The sequence below is a fragment of the Manis pentadactyla genome, chromosome 7 (genome assembly GCF_030020395.1).
Source record: "Manis pentadactyla isolate mManPen7 chromosome 7, mManPen7.hap1, whole genome shotgun sequence".
In the NCBI taxonomy this organism is placed as follows: domain Eukaryota; kingdom Metazoa; phylum Chordata; class Mammalia; order Pholidota; family Manidae; genus Manis; species Manis pentadactyla.
Genome location: NC_080025.1, coordinates 133,172,185 through 133,186,153, shown reverse-complemented (window position 1 = coordinate 133,186,153; position 13,969 = coordinate 133,172,185). Strand labels below are relative to the sequence as shown.

General features: G+C 39.9%; 1 pseudogene; it reads left to right on the top strand.

The window, feature by feature from the left end:
• The window catches only part of LOC118922614 (protein Shroom3-like), a 34,942-nt pseudogene that overhangs the window by 947 nt on the left and 20,026 nt on the right, over positions 1-13,969 (top strand).

Here is a 13,969-nt window from a genome sequence, read left to right as displayed (position 1 = left end):
ATGTTAAACTTTGGTGCATGTAGGAGGCAGTCATAGGGTTGAAAATCCAGGCAGTGGCAAATTATGAAAGGTCTTGTATGCCAGTCATAGAAAAGACTTGCTATGTAGATGTTGGGAAACCATTATACAGATCTATTAGTTTGAAAGATAAGATGCCATATCAATGTTTTCCTTTTTATAAATCTAAAAATCAAGGGCAAATACATTCTTTAGTTCTATCAATCTTCTAAGTGTTGTACGTTCAGACATTTGTTACACCTACTGAAAACAAGGCATGGTATTTTGGGTGAGGAGAAATATACATATGATCATGACAGTTCCTGATTTCTGGGGAAAAAGTAATGAGTTTACATAAACCAGCTGGGTTTACTACAACAGAGAATAATATAAGTTAGATAAGACAGTAGAAGCAGGGTCTCTGTTTTCTACCTTTGTTTTCTACATAATATGCAATATAGGACTCTCTAAAAAGAGGCTTAACAAAGTGTTTAATTAAACAAACTATTTGAACTCTATTTTCATAAGCATAGACATTCCCAGCAAGATGGATATTAGAATAAAATGTCTTCATTTCTTGCAACCCAACTGTTTACAATCCATGGCATCCAGTAAAAACCAGCACGCAGACAGTTGAATGAGAAATTGTATTAGCCTAGTCATCTTTGTCAAAATGCATTTTCTTTTTGTTTTCCCATGAAATCCAGCCCACAGGATCAAGTGTTTCCAACTGCACAGGCATAATCTATTTCCTAACAAATAGTAACTTAATGTGAGGGAGTTCCTTACACAAGCTATTTTCTGGGAAATATAATAGGCTACAAAGAAAGTAGAGTTGATTATTTTTAAGCAGTGTGAACAAGGCATGATATTTTTGTACCTTCAGGAGCAAGATAAATATACATGTCATCTGAAATTATACCTGTCACAATATAATCAAACAGCACACAGGACTTTTCCTCCAGACTAAGATACTTTGGAGCTTCTTTACTTCTTTATAAATATACTCCTCTATTCCCTTGATTTAAAATACAAACTTTCAGAACTTAGTCAGTTGCTAGTTACTGAAAAACAAAATAATAGAAATGGTGGGAAAAAGGCATTATTACAAATTAAACAAACATGGTGTATGCCAAATAGAACCCAGAATTATTTACATTAATTTGAATACAGAAAAGCTTGAGGCATTGAGTAAGAGAGAGTATAGCTACAACCTAGATGTCTTTCAAGGTGGGTCTTACTCTTGTCTTTCCAAAGTATAGATGTTCATAAAGCTTTTTATGATACTCATAAAATAATATAGTGAATTTGGTGTCTTCTTCAATTGAACTGAATGTATTATGGATATGTACCAAATAAAGCAGAATTTTAAAGTTTTCAGTTGGAAAACAGGCATCCTTTAAAACCTCATAAATCCTTTCATGGCTGATTTCAAGCAGTAAGGGATAACAATGCAACCTATAAACATTAATAAAGTTCTAAGTTTACACTATCAAAGCGTTTGTAGGACCTAGAAGAATTTGGTGATTTTTAACTTGATTTGTGAGATTTTTGAAGAGTAATGCAAATTTCTCAGAAGAGTCATACATTTAAGAAACCATTATCATAATACATGGGCTATCTCTACTACTGTGTCCCATAGAAAGTAATATAAACTAAGAAAGTGAGGTTAGCCATAGATTGAACAGCAAATTAATCAGTGACAAAAATCAAGATTCACCTAGAGGTCTCCTGAACCTGATTTAGGATTCCATCCATTAGGAGTGTGTGTGCATGTGAAAGAGACAGAGAGACAGAGACTTCACAGTGAATATTAAAGACTGAATGCTAAAAAAATAAAAATAAATAAAAAAAAGACTGAATGCTACCTAAATTCTCAGGAACATAATAATGAATTTATTGTCTATAAATTAGAATTTTACTTTCATTTTTTTAATCTAATCACCTGTATTTTGGTTGTTTTTTAGCTGTCACCTGAAACTATTGCAAGACCATGACTCTTATAATATGACCCCTATGTGACATCCAATAATAGTTTCCATTTTACTTAACACTAGTGGCTAGAATCAAAACGGTACCATTTAAAGTCATCTTCAGTATGGATGATGCAAATATATAGTAGTATTACGTATTTTTTAATAATAATTCAAAGATATATATACACAACATTATTCTCTATTCTATTCATAGGAAAAATGGTTCCTGAACAAAATGTCTTTGAAAAGTTTAAATACATAATTGAAGTTTTTACTGTTACTTTTTAATTAAACTGATGGAAATTAAGTCATGGTTTTAGACTGAAAATGCCAAAACTTCATAAAACTCTCCTCACACCCTAGCAAAAACAAGGGGACTCAACATCAAGTGTCTAAGTAGTAGACTAATTAAACAGTACATTAATTAATGTTCTCAGTGGACTTCTTCCTCCTAACTCATAAGACAAGCCAGGATTTGCTCAATAGTTAGGATTTTAGCACATGTCTGTACTAGCCAAATCCACCTTGGGGAGCTTAGCTTGAATTCCTCACCACCTTCAGTGGCGCAAATGCCTACTGCAGATGGCTTTCTACCATTCCTGGTGGAGAAAAGGCCAATTCTGTATAAGATTTATAAAGCTGTATATAAACACAGTTTATTAAGCCCTTTGGGGTGAAAGGTATTACATAAATGTGAGATATTAAAGTGCTTAATCAAATGCACCTTTTTATATCCTGCGTCATACTGAATAAACAAAAATGCAAAAGAACATAATATATCACTGCCGGAATACCCATCAAAAGTAGCCACAACTTTTCCATTTTTGGTAGATTCTATTTATACAGCTTCAGGTTCCAAAGATGTCTAAAAGCTTGTTGAAATGTAACGTCACCCCCTCAGCCTTCATCTTTCACCACTTCCATCACAGATTTAATCACTTTCTAAGAGCTAACATAAACAGAGCGATGTGTCCTTGCTTTATGAAGTTGATATCAAAACCTTTAGCTGATAAGAGAATAATTTTATATCATAAACACCATTCTGGATTTCAAGCCTACAAACGTAATAGGTAAATTCTAGAAGACCTCAGAAAAGCAGGTGGGATATGTATATATTACTCAAACAGAATTAATTTTCCATTTTCTTCACGACTAGCTGGAGCATGGTAATGTTCCCCTTCTTTCCTGCAGACTTAATGGTCCAACTTGAATGGCTTTAGAGGTTCATCTCAGGTTCCTTATAGAACATGTAACTTACCTTTGTTTAGCTCAAAAATTCCCTGGCACTCCCTGGGCATAAGATAGGCATATCTTAGTTTGGGCACCTATTTCAATATACTGTTGAGAGGGGCAGGCAACAGATTTAGTGTAAAGGGAGGTGGTTGATAATATCAGGCTAAGAATAACAAGATCCAGGCATCATCATGGTCATGGTGGTCAGAGCCCACCTTCATTCAGTATTTAGCATGTGCTGGCTGCTGTGCTAAGCACTCTCCATGCATGTTCTAGTTATCACAATAACCCTACAAAGGATGTACTTTGTAGTACCCAGAGACTAAGTGATTTGTCTGAGGTTACCCTCTTAAGATAAAGATGAATCTAAGTGTTTAGTAAGTATGGACCTAATATAGGGTTGACTCCTAGAACACATTGCTCTGGAGGCTCTATCAATGTCCAGACTCAGGCCAGAGGCAACAGTAACAAATGCATTCACAGCTTCCTAGCTGAATTTCTGAGGCCAGTGATGGAGTCAGTGTTTCTATATGGGGTGGTATTTTAGGATAAGGAATCTTATTGAGACAGAGAGAAGCTTCTGCCGGAGAACTTGTCTTTCACTTTGCATAGCACATAACATAAGAATGTTCAGTTGTCCCTTTGTAAGAAGTATGGAGGTAGGGAGGAAACATGTTAATGGATATTATAAAGAAGGAGCGAGAGCTTCAACCATCGCCCGTCAGCACCACGTGTGAGGCACTACCCCAGATGCCTAGGAAAGGCCTAATCCTTCAGCCCCACTTCGTCCTGTGAATGAACTAGGCTGATGTTACAGTAGACTAACCCTCCAGGCATCCCAGGAAGACACTCCCCTAGCTCTGCTATGTGTGTGGTTCTCTGATTTTCTTAGTTCTCTTTCATTATTCCATTCCTTTTGCCCTGTAGGAATTGGGAGATCAAATCCCAAATCCTACATTCCTAGCAAACTAAACTTGAGAATGAGTCCCAGCTTGACACCTGACAACGTGTTGACTGTAGGGAGAACTTGGTCACATGGTTCACAAAGAGCAGTCCTGGAGACTGGGATAATTTTAGCCTTTTTTCCAGAAGTAAAGTATCTGTGGTGTGGAAGAGCAGAGAAAAATAGCTTCAGAGGGCTGTTCCATTCATTAGACTTTTGTTTAATATTACAGAAAAGCATTATGTTACACACTCAAAATCATCAAATCGAGAATAGCACACAAACAACTACTATGCAATTTAGAATAAGAAAATTTGTTATAAAAGGGGGACAAAGTGTTATGTGAGTTTCTAAGGGGAAGAATTAATGTGGACAACAGAAAAGCTTCTTGTTGGGTATAGCAGTTAAGAAGGGCCCTTAAAACCAGACTCCCCTTTGTTTGAAAGGCCATCATTGGGGGTGGTTTGAAAATAGGTCAAACAGTTAAAACTCTAAAATGTTGGACTAAAATTTAAACATATTTAGAATCCCAGAACTTAGGAACAACCCCATCTGAAAAAAATAAATAAAAGGATTGAAATAGAAAGTTTTCCAGACCATAGAGCAGATGTGGCAGGAACTCAATCTCTCAGGCAAACACAAAAGTAGTGTAGGACAGCCAGCTCTCGGCCTGTAGCACGCGGCTCCCCACTTATTTTCCCTCTGCTCACACTACAGGGCTCAGAGCACACAGTACAGCACACCTGTGCCCACAAGCTCCCTCCGTGCAGGGAAGGATTCATGGTCTGGTCTTCTCACTATGCTGAACGCTCTTTAAAGTTATGGGCATCTTGCTCACCAATATAGTTTTAGACCTGGGTATGAAACTGGCATTTAAAACTTTTTGGATGAATAAATGAAGCATCGTGCACATTAAATGAATGGAGAAAGAGGCTGTAGGAATCAGGAAATATTGGGAAGACAGGTGGAGCAGGGAATTATGGATCCATTTACCCTGAGTGTAAGACTTGCTCTTCCCTGGCCCTAGACTTGGTACTGTTGGACCTCAAGAATCTAAGCTTGTCCTCGATGTCAGGGCCAATGTCAGTGTCTCCAGGATGGTAATGATAAGAAGACAGGAATTGGACATGTGGCCTTTGGCTTAATGCATAAATACTCACAATCTCAATATCAAGGTCGACCCTGAAAAGCCGGGGAGGAGGGCACCAGAGGTAGATTACAGGAGGCTGCTGGTGACTACAGTTCAAGCACAAGATGCGCTCTAGACTTGAACTAAAAAGTACGTGAAGGTGCTCATAATACTGAGAGAAAACAGATCTTAATGAGTGACCTATGTTCTTCATCTTCACAGTCAAGAAGAGTACATGTTTGCCTGAGAGTGTATACACAGCGAAATAACTGAGATGGAGGGTAACTGTTCGTCTAACGTGGCAGCTTTGCACATTATACCAAGAACTTCCTGAGCTTTAAACATTTTTCAAAATCAGTGTTTATGGTAGATGTTTGTTTTCATCGCTTCCAGGTATTTGTGGACAGGGATCACTTAGATGATATACTTACTAAAATCTACCCTTAGTCATGTCTATTTATGGATACTTGGTATTTCTGAGATCCATCACAAAGCCATCCCTCACACACACTTTTCAAAATTAGGTCAAATTTAAGCTCTACTACTTTGTAGTACAGGGCATTCGTTATCTTTTTGTCATGTAGAATGTTAACTTGGACCAATCCTCTCGCTGGGCAAGCAGTTGGGATACTTTTTCCATATTCCATGGATCTATTATTAGAATTATTCATACTTTCAGAAAAAATCATAATAACTTTTAAAAGACAGATCTGAAGTTTAAACTGAAAGGTAGGAAAACAAGCACATTAGTTGGAGGAAGTCATTAGCAGACTCACAGCAACAAAATATTTCTTGAACATCATACATGATGTGGCCTTTCTGACCCAGCTATCAGCAGGGAATTCTATTTTTGAGTAAGTCGTCTAAGAGGAAAATGTGTCGCTCTGAACCATTCACCTTTATTCACCCTACTCTTCATTTCCAGTGGCATTATTTGCAAATAGGTAGCCATGGTTAGCAATTAAGGGGATCTATTTCTACACCAAAGTTCCCACTATAAATATGCTATATCTACCACCAATTGACAAGATTTAAAGTGATCTTAAATCTAGTCATTCTTTTACACTGATATTGTAAATGAGTTATGAGTCTATTTTCAGCTTTTCTCAGTATTAGTGCCTTTCATACCTTTTGTTTAGAAGCTTCTACATTGTCTCCTAGAATCATGAACCACAGCAACATTTTTGGGGGTGTCACTAATGGACATTCATAATGCCAACCCAGTGGAATACGTTTTACCTCATCTGCTAAGGATCTGGTGCATTAGGCACTACTGGACACCATCCCTTTGTTAAAATTCTCTTCTTTCATGACACTCCTGTCTCCTGAAGCTCCTTCCTCTCTTCCCACTCTGTATTTTATTTATGGACACCTCTAATTCTCCTTGCCTCTAAATGTTCGTATTTCACTCATCTCTGTTCTTAGCAACTTTTTTTTCTTTTTAGGTGAAATTATCCCAATATGTGGCTTCAGCTATCAGCTATACGTTTATGCTTCTCCAAGCTAAATCCCAGCCAGACCTTCTTCCAGAGCTTAGGTTCATAAAGTCAACCCTACTAATCATGTCAACTTATATATTCCAATCTCACTTTGTTCAAACTGACCCCAGCATCTTCCTCTCCAAACCTGTCTACATCTCTGTTTCCTCTGTCAGATGCCGGCTCTGGGGCGATTTCCTCACACCTAATACCCAGTCATGTGTATAGATCCCACCTCCAACCTCACCTATGTACCCTCAGTCACAGCCCTAATTCATGTATTCATTCTATCTTACCTAGACCATTAAATGAACCCATAACAGTATCCCTTCAATATATCTTCTTACACAGTGTTTCCAAAATCATCCTTTTTATTAAACAATTATGTCACAACTCTGCTTAATACCCTCCAGAGGCTATCCCAACATTCATGATAAAGCTTAAGAGTTTTTACTTAGTACATAAGTCCTGCATAATTTTCTGCCATCTCCTTCTCTACCCTCCTTTCTCACTAGTTCTCTGCCTGTTTTCCTGCTCTTTCCTGCCTTTTCACCTCTGCCATCTGCATTATTATCTTCCCTTACTTTCTGGCCATTTCCCACTGCCTCTTCTCTACTTTCACAGTCCAAGCCTGGATTTCTGTAATGACTTTCCAACTGGTCACCCCTTGTCTTAGCACAACTCCCAGTTGTCCATTCTCAACACAGCAGCCAGAGTGATCCTTTAAAATGTAAGTCAGCTGAAATTACTGGGCTCAACAGTCTGTCACAGGGTTTTCCCAATGTACATGGAGAAACGGCCTCACCCTGTAAAGAACTACATGATCAGGTTCCCTAAACCTTCTTTAACCTCAACTGCTACCACATCCCACCTGCCACCACCTTTGGCTTCTTTATATTTCTTGATCATAACATCTCGGGGCTTTTGTATTGACTATTTCTCTTACTAAAATATTCTTCCCTAGAGAGCCACACGGGTAACCCCTTCACCTACATCAAGTCTGTGCTCAAGTGTTGAGGTGGGGCAGAAACATAGAACAAATCGTGATTAACTTTTCCTGCCTATGATGAAAAATGCTGAAATATAAGCAGTATAGTAAGAGCAGGAGGGACCAATCTTAAGGCTAAGATTCCATTTTAAAAAGCAAAGAGTTGAGAAGTAAGATTCCTAATATATTCTCTGTTAATCAGACAATAACCCAACAGCCTACCTTAAGGCAGGGCAGGCAGTTCTTAACTGATGTCCCCACTAGTTGAGGGTAACCTCTATCTTGGAGAAGAACAGGATCAATAAATCCCTTGTGTTGGGTTTATTTAGCAGAATTAGCTGAAGGACTGATAACAGAGGAAAGGAGGCATGGTGTCTCACCAGAGATAAGCACCTTGAGACCACAAATCAAGCCCATGCCCAACAACCCCCCATCTGCCCTTTGCCCCATTCTTGAAAGCCTTAAAAGACAGAATCCCCAAACTTTCAGCACGCCTCCCCTCTTTGAAGATGCCCACACTTTCCTTTATTTAAGTGCATATTTCAAATAAAGCTTTCTCACTGCTCAAATTATTGGTTTGTCTCTTTGCTATTTCGTTTTATTTCCAAGTCTTCACTCTGGCTCTGCTTTACTCCTACAAAGTAGGAAGGGGCTGCTAAGAGCTCAGATTTGGACCTGCAGGTTCCCATCACCTGGGTGACCTAGACAAAACTGCCGCTGTGTGATCCGCTCTCAGTAGCCTGCCTGAAAATCTCCTTTCTTTGGGAAGTTCTCAGAACATAATCTCACTCCATCCTGTGCTCCATGGCTCCCCCAAATCCTGGAGTGGTCGGGACTAGTCCCCATGCCGTGCAGAGCCAAGCAGACACAGGAAGCCGGGTGACCCTGGTTTCAGGAGTTAGCAAGGGAATCTGCCCTAGGTCGATAACTTTCCCTCTTTCCCTCTGCACGTTCCTGTTTTTTACTGCCTGCATGGCAGCTGCCATCCCTGCTGCTTTGCTTTAATGAATTCCTTCCTTACCTACACTCATCTGACCTGCTCGAGAATTCTTTCTCACCCAGAGTCAAGAACCCTCCCCCATCCAGGTTGAGGTTTCTCCTCATGCTTCACCTAGTGCGCAGGGAGAGACCTCCCCAGATGCAGCTGTCTGGCAACAGCGTCACCTTCTCCATTGGAGCCTAACTAAGTAACCACCATTCTTCAAACGGAAGCCTGCAGCCCCTGCCCAGAACTGGTCCTCTTGAGCCTCTCTACATGCAGCTACTCATTTTCCCCATAAAACTTATGACCTTCTGATGTAGTTTTTATTGTGTTATGTATGCTCTGCCTCCTTCTTCTAGAATACAAGCTTCACAGGGGCGGGGATTTCTGTTTTATTCACTGATATATTCTAAATGCCTAAAGCAATGCCTGACAGTGAACTTACATATTTGTTACATCCGTGAGTGAGCAAATGAAGGAGAAAAGGCAAATAGGGTCCATGAATTATTCCTCTTTCAACTTCTAGACCAAGCACAGAGCCTGATACACATATACAGTGGCTACACAACTACAGTTGATAGAATAAATATATGAATAAATGCACAAATAATTAAAGGAACAGTTGGAAGACTTGGTAAGGTACATAAAGAAAAATAAGATGTATTCTCTGATTTAAAGATGCTTCCCATCTCTCTGGAAAGAAATAAGGGGCCAAAGTATGTAATTGTGAGTATGCATCTAATGTTCAGAAGTAATTACTAGACTTGGCACTCCAGTTCTGTCCTGGAAATTTCATTATTGCTGATCATCTAAACTGCCAAATTTTTTATTATCAGCATTCCTCATAATTTCCACCAGGACCCTATTTTTATGTCTTAAATTCTCTGTTACTCCATAGAATAGCAAATGTTCTCTAATATGAAGCCCTGAACATCATTTCCCATGATTAGATTCAATAAAATGAAAACCCCTTCTTTCTATGTTCTGGTTACCAATTTCAAAATTGGGGGGTGGAGGGAAGAGTTCTACAGCAACAATTAGCAATTCTGACATTATTCACCTAGAGATGGCTTTGGGTTCCACAGGTTAAAGGTTTAATCCTGCAGACTGCCCCCCCCACCTGCTGCAGTCACCAGCGCTTCTGACCTACCACCTACAGATTGGAGGTTCCCAGGATCACCACCTTGGGTTTGATTCATTTGCTAGAGCAGCTCACAGACCTCATAGAGAAACAGTTTACTTACCGGATCCCTGCTTCCCGCAAAAGGATATAACTCAGGAGCAGCCAGATAGAAGAGATGCATAGGGCAGAGCACGGGGAAAGGGCACAGGCTTCCCTGTCCTAGCCAGGTGGGTGCTCTCCTAGCACTTCCATGTGCTCACCAACCCGGAAGCTCTCCAAGCCCTCTCCTTTTGGATGTGTATGGAGGCTTTATTACAAAGGTATGACTGATCACGTCCCTGACTCTTGGCAATTGCTCCAGCACCTCTGCTCTCCCCAGGAGTGGAGGTTGGGGGTGGGGCTGAAGGTTCTAACCCATGCTTAGGTTACCTCAGGGTTCCCAAAAGTCACTCATTAACATGATGAAAGACTTCTTTATTGATCTTATCACAGGACATTCCAGGGGTTTTGGGAGCACTATGCCTGGAAAGGGGTCGAAGGTAAATATATACTTTTTATAAGTCACAGTATCACACCCACAAAGACAGTGCTACAGTCTTAAAGAAGATGGCTATTCATCCTTCAAAAGAGTGCCATTTGAATGTTTTGCTTTTGATCAGTGCCGTGTTTGGATAGACGCAGATGATTTTGCTAGTTTCAGAATGCTGTTTCCATCAAGTAGATTTCTGAGTAAGATGAGTAGAAAAGATAATCTATACAAGACATGTTTTTCTTTTGTAATTTTAAAATTGATTTAATTTATATAAGATGCTTAAGGGGGAAGAATTACTGCAAATGACAGAGGCAAGATTATGGAGAGACCAGCAAGGAGAATCCTAGATAAACAAAGAACTCTATCCAAAAAGAATACAGAAGGTTTTGAAATGCTGTGTAAAACTTATGAATCTTTTCATGCACTAAAAGAAGGGCCTTTTGCACCTTGGTTTGAGCAGATACTCTGCCATTCCAAGCACGAAAAGAAGGAAATGATAAAGCCAGTTTCTAAAGCAAATACTCTTGTTCAAGACAGTAGAGGTTTGTTATTTATTAAGCTGTGGTGAGACATGCCTTTATATGGTGTCAGACACTGTACTATCTAGAGTACCAGTTCCTTGGAAAATCAAATTCAAACTAACATACTAAATTAGCCCAGCTTTAATCACCAGAATACATCCAATAGTAAATCACTGAAGAGGGCATTTCAGTGAAGGCTATACTGGGCAGGGCATATAAATAAAAGCAGGGTGCCTTCATTCTATTTTAACCAAACATGATAGCAATCTCTATTTGTTTGGGTTATTGGCAAAAAACAATTAGTCTACAATTGCAACTTTTTTTTTGTCAGAATGTACCAAGCCAAAGGGAAATCCTTGTGTTTGACATCACTAATAAAACAGATAGGTTTTCAATTAATATTTAGTTTTCTCTGAACAACATCATCTCAGAAAACCATCAATAGAAAAGCTTATATTTCTCCCATGTACAGAACTCTGTCTGGTGTCACAGAAGAGAAAAATTCAAGTGAGATCATGACAGACAGACAGTGGCTGGGTGCAGTAATGGAGAAGCAGTTGAGATTACTGGACAAAGAGTGGTTTGGAAGCTACTTGGCTCAGGTTTAGATTCCACTTTACCACTTACCACAAGATCTCAGACAGGTTATTTACTTCATCTTTTTGGGTCTCAGTTGTCTTATTTGAAAACTTTAAAATGGATTTCACACTCTCTACTTCCTAGGGCTTTTGTGAGAAGTTAACAATATAAAGTCTGTGTCAGTTCCAATGACAATATCTGGCACAGAATCAGGATTTGGTATCTCAAGGTTAGAGGTGAGGTGGTGATGAACTGTTTTTATTACAGCACCATGACCATTTTTACTCATTAGGTTGTCATTTAATATACCCCCCCACACTCCCCCTCCTTCCCCATCCCCCCTACCCCTCTGGCAGGAGCAAAATGGGGCCCCCAACTCTGCAGGTTCCTGACAAGATGCCCAGCCCTCCCTTCCCAGGAACCTAGCGACTGCCTTCAGCCTGACACCCCCGAAATCTTTGTGCTTCTTATACCCATTTTCTTCAGTCACCATATAACTCCCATGTTACCCTTTATTCTCCAGAAACTCTTTCCGCCTCATCTCTTATTTCTGCCCAACTCCCAAAACCTACCAACTCTTTCCTCTGAAATTCAGTCAGCCATCAACAAAACTCCCCATATTCCTCATGTTTTCTCTATATTTCTCTTACAACTCCCTTCTCTACTGAAAACTGACTTTCCTGACAGCCCTACCAATTACTGTCTGTTTTGTCTTTCACTCCCTGCCTATCACTGGGACTGTGTACTTCTTGCTGCTTCTAGAACATCCTCTTTCTTTCTTCCCTAAAAACAAAAAAACAAAAAACTTTGAATCTCCTGTAATTAAACTATACTGCCACCAACTTTCCTTGTTACAGCCATTTACCATCGCCAAAGTGTCACTCACGCTTATTCCTTGAAGATTTTAGCCTTCAGCTGACTGTCAACTTCTGTGTCAACTGTATGGGGGATAATTTTTAGTGGCTTAAATTTTCAAGTAGATGATTATTCCAAAACTCAGATTCTCAGTTTTTAATCCTCTAAAATGAATTTGCTCCCCACCCTACCACAGCCATACCTTCATAGTCATGTCCCAGACTTTGTCATTACCAAAAACTTCACGCCCCTCAAATCTCATTTTTAAGTGTCTCCACCTCCCGAGCGCTTTCTATGCATTGCTACCACTTATACAATCCTTCGATCCCATCAGTACCTACATCCTGTTGATCTTGCCTCCCTGTCACTGCCCTACATTTCCTTCCATCTTTTACTTCCCTCTGTAAATACTAAATATTATGGTTCAAGCATAACTACCCTTTGCATTCACCTCAGGTCATTTGTCCTTCTTTGACCTCAACTTACTCAGTTAAATCCAGTCCTTTTGCTATTCTGCGGGTGAAATGTGGCTGGAGAAAATACAGCATGCTGGCTAGTCTCACATTCAATTGACAGCCACTGTTCTCGCATGGATGCTTCACCACAACCCCTTACACATTTTCTCACAGACAAATATTTCATAAGTTATCCTCTTCTAAAACTCCTAACCACTCCTCCCTAATACTTACGCTCACTGAAGACCTCACTTCCCTTTCATCAAGAAGACAGAGAAATCAAGGAAGTTTCCCTAATTTCCCACAGCACATCTCTTCACCCACCAAGATCTGTCCATTGCTTTCCTCCCTGTTATGATGGCTGAAGTGTCTGCACCCTAAATAAGGCCTCCCAGTCCACCCGCTCATTAGATCCACCTTCTGTCACCACTCAAAGACATTCCAGCAATTCTCTTTTCCTCATGCATTACCAACTTTTCTTTCTCTTAGGACAATACTTCAGGAAGCACACAAACCTACCATAATATCTACTTTAAAAAATAACTTAAAAAACCCTCTTTCTCAACCCCAAATCCACTTTCCTTTACCATCCTGTTCCTATGATACTTTTAAAAGAAATGCATCAAGAGTTGACTTTATTTACTGTCTCCAGTTCCTTACCTTCCTTGTATCCCCAAAGCCTGCTTAAATCAAGAGTTTTGTCCACTACAACTTTCAAAGTCAGCAATGATCTCTTCTTGCTAAATTCAATGGTCACTTTTCAGTCCTTTTCCCACTTGACTCACCATCATGATGCCCCACTTCTGTGAACAGTAACTACCTCTTTTAACTGCTCAGGAAAAAAACAAAATAAAGTTTTTGCCTTCCATGACTTCTCTGCATACCTTCCAACCCACATTGAATCCATCACTATATCCTGTCTTCAGCTCTTTCAGAAGCTATCTGGACTATATGCCCACATCCCAGCACCACCCGGGCCCATGCCGCCGTCATCCTCTGTGGCTGGGTGACTGGCCAGCCTGCCGACTCTCTCCCTGCCTCTGCCTTAGTCCTCTACCATCTGTTCTCAGAGAGCAGTGAAACTGACCTTGTAAAACATCACTGATTTCACCCCAAAAAGTAACCTATCCCCAGGGTTATCAAACTACTGCCTGAAGGACACATCCAGACAGGAGACT